This window comes from Manis javanica, chromosome 6 (assembly GCF_040802235.1).
Source record: "Manis javanica isolate MJ-LG chromosome 6, MJ_LKY, whole genome shotgun sequence".
Classification (NCBI taxonomy): Eukaryota; Metazoa; Chordata; class Mammalia; order Pholidota; family Manidae; genus Manis; species Manis javanica.
Window position 1 is genome coordinate 98,000,799 of NC_133161.1, and position 8,404 is coordinate 98,009,202.

At 40.0% G+C, this 8,404-nt stretch overlaps 1 pseudogene; it reads left to right on the forward strand.

The window, feature by feature from the left end:
• Positions 1–2,648: 2,648 nt before the first annotated feature.
• On the forward strand, positions 2,649–3,324 carry LOC118969262 (prefoldin subunit 4 pseudogene; annotated as a pseudogene).
• The last annotated feature ends 5,080 nt before the right edge of the window (positions 3,325–8,404 follow it).

The following is an 8,404-nucleotide window of genomic DNA, read 5'->3' on the forward strand; positions in this document are numbered from 1 at the left end:
TGGGTCCACAGGCCGGGGGATGACAGTGTTACAGGATTCTGGCGCCCTCGCCCAACAACGGAAGCCACCTGGCCTGGCCTCTGCCCACCAGCGCCAGCAACAGAAGGCAGTCATGTCAGAGCCCTGCTCACCTGGACTCCACAGGAAGTCCTTCCAGACCCTCAGGGAGGCTGAAGGAGAGCCCTGCAGCCAGGGAGGTGCCCTTTTTCTGTACTAGGCCTGAGGCCACCTTCTCTCCTTGGAGACACCTGGGTGGGTGTGTGAGAGACAGGCTGTTGACAGTAGGCAGCCTGGTCTGGGGAGGTTTTCTTTGTAGCCCATGCCCTCCTGCTGCCCAGACAAGACAGGGCAGCTAGTGGTGGCCTCCCAGCCACCCCATAGCCAGGCTTGGGGATGACACTTCCACTCCTCAGGTGGCATAGCAGGGAGTGGTGGAGACCAGCAGCATTAGATCACCAGACTAGTGGGGAGGCTCTCAAACCTAAGGTGCCCTTAGCCCCATGGCCCACCACGCAGGGCCCCCACCAGGGTGACTGTGGCTGAGTGACAGAGTAAATAGGACCCAGAGTCTGTTTATGCACCAGACAAGCATGTGGGGCACAGTAGATATTACCCAGAACAAAGGACATCTCTGTACCCGTGAGCAAAGGTGATTTGCTGGCCCATGATGAGAAGACCTAGGGTGGAGGGAGACAGGGAGAAGGAGATTCTCAGCAAATTCGGTGACCAGCACAAACATGCAGACCTCGAGCAGGACAAGCTCAGAGGCACCCAGGAGTCCATCATAAGCTTTGGGATTAAAGTCAGAAAAATAAAGTCATGAAGGCCTAAGACAGAAAGGCCATGCTGCCATGGGGGACACGTGGGTGACAGTGGCTCTCTTGTCTGAAACCACAGGACCTGCAGAGAGAACATCCTCAAATGCCAAGAGACAACAGCTGCCGGCAGTAAACTCTATCCAGAACCTTTTCTTCAGAACTGAAGGGGAAGTAAAGTCCCTTTCAGATGAGGAGTACGTGGCTGGATGACCCACTCCCAGAACCATCTAAGGGAAGCTCTTCTGTCAGAAATGCGAGGGTAAGATCTTGGAGGGTGAGGAAGGAATGGAGATACTGTGAAGGGCAGAAATGGGCACACAGACAGATGAGCATTCTCCTCATGCGCTTTGTGATGATTTCTGATAAATTAAGCAGTAATTACAACATCGTCTCATCCTTAAAACAATAATACTTAAAAATGGGGAAGGTAAAGGGGCATCAGTAGGGCTCTCACTTCACTTGAAATGATAAAACATCGATGCCTGTAGATGCTGTAAGTTCCTGAGTATATGGTACTCTCAGAACAACCACAGAGATATACTCAAAACCACTATAATTAAACAAGATTCATCCCATTAAATCTTCAAGAAACCCAAAGGAAGGCAAGAATGAAGAAAGGAATGACACCAGAATAAACAGAAAACCAATAATAAAATGGAGGATTTAAGACCTAACCCATCAATAATGATCTTATATATGAATGACTTAAGATACCAATTTAACATAGAGATGAACAGTGTGGATTAAAAAATGTGACCCAACTATGTATGTTTATAAGAAATGATCTTTTAATTAAAAAACATAGGTGGATTGAAAATAAAAGGATGGAGATATGTGTCATGCAGACATTAATGTTTTAGAATGCAGGAATAATACTGATACTTGGCAAAGTTGATGTTCCTAAAGACAAAGAGGGACATTATACATTGATAACGGAAAGAATCTGCAGGGAGACAAGACAGTCCTAAATATGTACCTAGCAAACAACAGCCTCAAAACACAGGAAGCACAAGCTGATGGAAGTAAACAGAGAAATGGGAAAATCATTTTCTGATGGACCCATGAGGAACACTCCACCCAACAGTGGGGGACAGATGCTTTTTCAGGAGCCTGTGAAACATTCATTAACAGTCCTTTAAACAAACTTCAACAAATTTAAAGAATTGAAATGATATAGTAGATACTCTGAGCATAATGGGATAAAATTATCAATCAGAAGCCAAAGTCATTAGAAAACTCCTGGAAATTAAACATTATATTTCTAAATAATTCATGACTAAAAAGAAAGTCTTAAAATACATAAAAATATGCATAGTACTGAATCAAAGTGGAAACACAACCTGAGTAGAACTGGAAGAAATTTGCAGCATTAAAGGTCCATGTTACAAATGAAGAAAGGCCTAAAGAAACAAGCCACAATCCTACCTCAATAAACTAGAAAAATAAGAGCAAAATAAACTCAAAGCAAGCAGATGGAAGAAAATGATGAAGATAAGGGCAAAAATCAATGAAATCGAGCATAGGAAAACATTAGAGAAAATCATTAACAAAATACTGGTTTTCCCAATTATCAGTAAAGTTGATATTTCTAGCAACACTGACAATCACCAATAAATGCTATAAATTACCAATATACAGAATAAAATGGGGTATAGCACAGCAGATTCTGCAGCCATTCGTAAGATAATAAAACTGCAAACAACTTTATGTTCATAAATTTCACAATTAAGAATAAATGAACCTTCAGAACCACAAACTACCAAAATACAACCAAATGAAATAGAAAATCTAAATAGGCCTTTCATTATTTAAAAAAATCAAGTTGTCCCAAGATGGCGGCCACCATGAAGAAGGCGGCTGCAGAAGATGTTAATGTTACTTTTGAAGATCAACAAAAGATAAACAAATTTGCACGGAATACAAGTAGAATCACAGAGCTGAAGGAAGAAATAGATGTAAAAAAGAAACAACTCCAAAATTTAGAAGATGCTTGTTAGGACCTCATGCTTGCAGAAGACGACTGCTTAATGATACCTTATCAAATTGGTGATGTTTTTATTAGCCATTCTCAAGAAGAAACACAAGAAATGTTAGAAGAAGCCAAGAAAAACTTGCAAGAAGAGATTGATGCCTTAGAATCCAGAGTGGAGTCAATTCAGCGGGTGTTAGCAGATTTGAAAGTTCAGTTATATGCAAAATTTGGGAGCAACATAAACCTTGAAGCTGATAAAAGTTAAACATTTTATAATACTTTTTAACTTTGTTTAATAAACTTGAATATTGTTTAAAATGATAATTTCCCTTCAAATGAAATGGAAAGCAAAACTTTCTTTTTTTAAAATTCTCATTTATTTAATGGAAATTTGCTATTTTCACATGTCTTGCTTATTTATTTTATATTTTTGAAAGAAGACAGTATTCACCTATGTATTTTGCATAATGACTGTATCAGTTGTAGGGGCTTTATGTCATGTTATTAAAACCAGTTAAGCAATCAAAAAAAAAATCAAGTTGTAATAAAAGCTCTTGAAAGAGTAATCTCCAGGGACAGATAATTTCAATGGAGAATTCTATCAAAAATTTAAAGGAAAATTAAGCAAATTTTATAAAACCTTTTCCAGAAAATAGAAGAGGATGGAGTACTTCCCAAAACATTGTATGGGCAGTCTTACCCTGATAGTAAAAACAGAACAAGACAGTAGAGAAGGAAAGAGAAACTGCAGACCAATATCTGTCATGAACACAACACTCTACAACATATTAGCACACCAAATCTAGGTATGTCTGAAAAAGAATTACTCACCGTGACCAAGTGGTATATATTCCAAGTGTGTCAGCTGGTTCAACATTTGAGAGTGAAGCAATGTAATCCAGACACTTCCTGAAACTGAAGAAGAAAAATCACATGATCATATTAAACAATGCAGAAAAAGCATTCAACATAATCCAAAATTCATAACAGAACTCTGATCAAGTTAGGAATAGAGAACGTCCTCAACTTTATAGGAGCATCTGCAACTTCCCTACAGCTAACACTATACTTAATTACTTAATGGTGAAAATTTGCTGATTTTTTCTTAGGTTTCAGAACAAAGTAAGGGATCCTCTTTCACTACTCCTATTCAGTGTAGTACTAAAGGATCTAACTAAAGTAATTGGGTTAAAAAAAAGGCAATAAAAGCACCCAGATCAGAAAGTTTCCCTGTTACAGATGACTTGATTGTTCACATTGAAAATCATAGGGAATCTATAAAAAAAGAGCAACCAAAATTCCTAGAACTGATAAGTGAAGTAGGTTTGCAGCACATAAGATCAACACACAAAAATCAATTGTAATAGTACATATCAAAAATAGAATGACATAAAAACACAATACCATTTACAATTGTCCAAAGAAATGAACTTGTATGTGTACTGAACACCATATATAGGAACTATATGATGAGAATGAAAAGAAGTGAAGAACCAAAGATTGAAATAAATGGAGACATACCATCTTCATGGATTAGAAGACTCAGCATAGTGAAAACATCCATTCTCCCCAAATTTATTTAGAGGTTTAATGTAAATCCTATAAAAATTTCAGCAAGGTTATTTTGAAGACAAAACAAAATTTATTTTAATTCTATATGAAAGAGTGCAGGACTTAGAATAGATTAAAAAGAAAAGAACTTGAGAAAGAAAAAAATGGAAGGAATCCCTCTACCTAACATTGTCTTAGTACATGACTACAATAGTAAATACAGTGTGGTATTGGCAAATGGATAGAAAAATTGATCAAAGGAAGAGAATAGAGAGCCCAGAAATAGACCCAATTGGTATTTGACAAAATAGCAAAACCAGCTCAATGGAAAAAGGGATAGTCTTTTCAATAAATGCTGCTGGAACAAAGGGATGTCCAAAAGCAAATAAATAAACAAACAAAAAAACCAGAACAAACAAAATACAGGTCTTAGATTTAGACAGGACTTACAACCTTCACTAAAATGAACTCCAATTGGATCAACTGGTTGTTGATAATGGTGCAAAAGCAATTCATAACAGAAGCATGGCTTTTATTGCAAATGGTGCTGGAGCAACTGGACATCCATAAGGAAAAAAGTGACATTCCACCTAAGTTACACCTTCTACAAAAATTAGTCAAAATGGACCATGGATTTCTATGTAAAATTTAGCATTATAAAGCTTCTAGAAAAAATATAGAAAGAAATCTATGGTACCTAAGTTTTAGAAACAGTTATCAGACTTGATCATAAAGGTAGAGTCCATGAAAAAAATGACAAACTAGACTTCATAAAAATTTAAAACTTTTGCTCCATGAATGCCTATGTGAGGAGGATGAAAAGGCAGTCTATTGACTATAGAGAACATATTCCAACCACATATCTGACAAAGGATTAGTATGTAGAGTATATGGAGAACTTGAAAAATTCAACAGCAAAAAAAGTAAACCAATTAGAAAACAGGCAAAAAATTTAAAGAGACATCTCACCAAAGAGGGTGTAGTGGTAACAAAAAGCATATGAATAGAGGTACATTATTATTGATCAGGGAAATGGAGATTAGAACTCCAGTAAGCTATCACTACACATCTATCAGAATGGCTAAAATAAAAATGGAGCCAACACCAAATGCTGGTGAGATGTGGAAAAACCAGATCTATCATCCATCAATGGTGGACATGTATGCACTCTGGAAAACAGTTTGCCAGATTTTTTTTAAGGCTACATATTCAATTTGATGGGGCGTATGACCTCATCATGGCATGCTTGGGCATTTATTCCAGAGAAATGAGAAGGTATGTTCCCACAAAAGCATGTACAGGAGCATCCACAGTAGCTTCATTTATAACAGCCAAACTGGAGTCAGTCCAGATGTCCAACGGCAAATGGGTAAACATTGTCCTACATCCAAACCAAAGGATACTATTCAGCAAAAAAAAAAGGAGCAAGTCAATGACACATGCAATACCTTGGATGAATGGCCATGGAATTATGCTGAGTGAAAAAAAATTCTAGAAGGTTACATACCTTATGATTCTATTTATGTAACATTTTACATATATTATGTTATGTGTATATATAGGTAGCAGATTATTTATTTACCAGGAGTTGGAGTTAGGGCCATGGGAACAGGTGCAGAGGCCAGCACAGGGGTTCTTGGTATGAAACTGTTCTGTATCTTGACTGGTGGTAGATATGCAAAACCCCTGTGGTGATAAATAATAAAACTGAATACACACACACACACACACACACACACACACACACACACACACACCAATCCTAGAACTGGAGAAATCTGAAATAAGATTGATGTTTGTATCAATGTTAATCCTGGTTGTGATATTATACCATATTATAATTATATGGCATATTTTGCAAAATATTACAATTTAGGGAAATTGGGCAAACTGTGCACAGATGTCTCTGTGTTATTTCTTAGAACTGCATGTTCAAAAAAAATTCAATTAAAGGTGGAATGTAAAGTGCACAAATGCTGAAACAAGAAAATCAAAAGGAGTAAAATCTAAATTCTAATGTCAAAGATGTGTTCTTCGGATTTCTTTCTCCCCTTTACTGTTTTCAGAAGTCTGGGCCCTCGGTGGTGCAAAAGCAGCGATGTCTCGCAGTAAATGGCTCACACAGTTCAAACCTGCCCGGTCTGGCTGAATCTGGGGCTGTGGACACTCTTTTGACAAATTTGGGAAGCCTCATTGTGGACTTGCTAAGCTTTGTATCTAAACTCTCACACAAATGTCCATCCACAGTGCATGTTTTCCCCCAATTTTGTACTTGATCTGAGGCTGTAGGGCTGTAGTGTCAGGTAGGCTGTGCCTACAGAGGAGGGAGACCCTTGTCTGTGTACAGCACACTGTGCACTGTCTGGCAGCCTGCAGGTGTGATTTTTATCATGAGTGTGTCCCAAGGATTTGGCTTTGTCTAGGTGGTCTAGGGGAGTTGTATTTCTCAACCTGCCATCAGAGGGTCAGGACTGGAATGGTTCACTTGGCCAGAGCTAAGTAGGCCGGTACGCTGCTGGTGTGCTGATCAACCCTGGGGACAGAGGGATGGCAGGGTGCTGCCTCTCGGTCCTCCTCAGCCCCCGAGTAGGAACCCTCCTGCTGTGAGCCTCATGGGCCTCGTGAAATTCAAAGTCTCAGAGGTGGAGAGGGAATCAGCAGCCCACATGTGTCCCAGGTGAGGCTGGCGACACTGGTCCCCATCACACTCGGAGGAGCCACAGGGCTGTGCTCCCAAGTAGCCTGGAAGGCCTCTTGTCCACAGGGGGTGGGGTAGACAAGGAGGGTGGCAGCCATCACTGCATCCCTGATCCAGCAGCCTCCCCAACACACCAGCAAAAGGAGGATGCGTCAGGTGTAGGGGCTGGAACTCCACGTGCACTGGGGCATTGAGGAGGGGTGCAGACCCTGCAGGTGAGAGGGGATTCCCTGGGAAGGGGTGTAATGAGGAGACAGAAGAAATGTCAGTGGCAGTAAGATTAAGGGGTGCGGGACCAAGACCTCAGAATCCAATAGAGAAAAACCTGGGAGTCCACGCCAGGCAGTGAAGGGCCCGAAGGGGCTGGTGGTGGTGATGGCTTCCAGCACTGCTTGTCCATGTCACCCAACTGGGTGTGCTCTGTCCAGTTCTGCCACCTTCTCCCTGTGGTCACAGAGACCCCAGGAGTGAAGGCTCAGTCCCCAAGCCCACCCCCTTCAGACACAGTCACTAGGGTGCCTCCTGCACTTCTGACAGACTGTGAATTCGGGATGGGGGGCTGTCCCCAAAATCTGCTAGAATGACACTCAGAAAAGGGAATGGCATTCTACTTACAACTACAGTTTGTTATACAGGACCAGCTCAGGGACTGCCAGAAGGACCCAGGGGAGAGGGCTGGAGATGTCCAGAGTTCACTCTTCATATCTTTTCCTATTTTTTAGAATCAACTTCTTTCTGATTTGAAGACGATGGCATAAATTTGGTTACAATTCCATTACCGTATTGGTACATGGGAAATTTCACCTACTAGTGTGTTGTTTGACTTTCTATATTTTGAAATGCCACCAAATCATTTCTTTCATTTTGATACGCACCAATTCAGTGATATTTTTCCTTCTTAATTTTTGGTATTTTGTTTGCATTTTAAAAATCTATAACTAGGTTATAAAGATCTGTATCTCTCTCTTTTTTTTTAGTTTAAACATTAAAAAAAATCTTGGCTTTAAAAGGGTTGGCATTACTGCATATGGTGTTGAGTGGAGTTTTCTCTGCAAACAATACCTTCTTGCGTTGCTTTTAATTTATGCCTTTTTATTTATTTCCCCTTTCTGCTTTGCTCAGCTGGCTGTGATGTCCTCCAAGTGTCGTTTTCCTAGTACCGCAGGGAACATGGTTAGGGTTTTAACTTATGATCTGAGTTCACAGAATGACTTTCTAGGTGCCCTTATCTGGTTAGGCTATTCCCTTCCAGGGATTTATTTTTTTATCGTGAGTGGAAGTTGAAATTGATCAGATGCTGTTTCGACTTCCAGATGCAGAGATGAACACTGGTTTCTAATCTGTTAAACTGGCAATTTGCTGTCC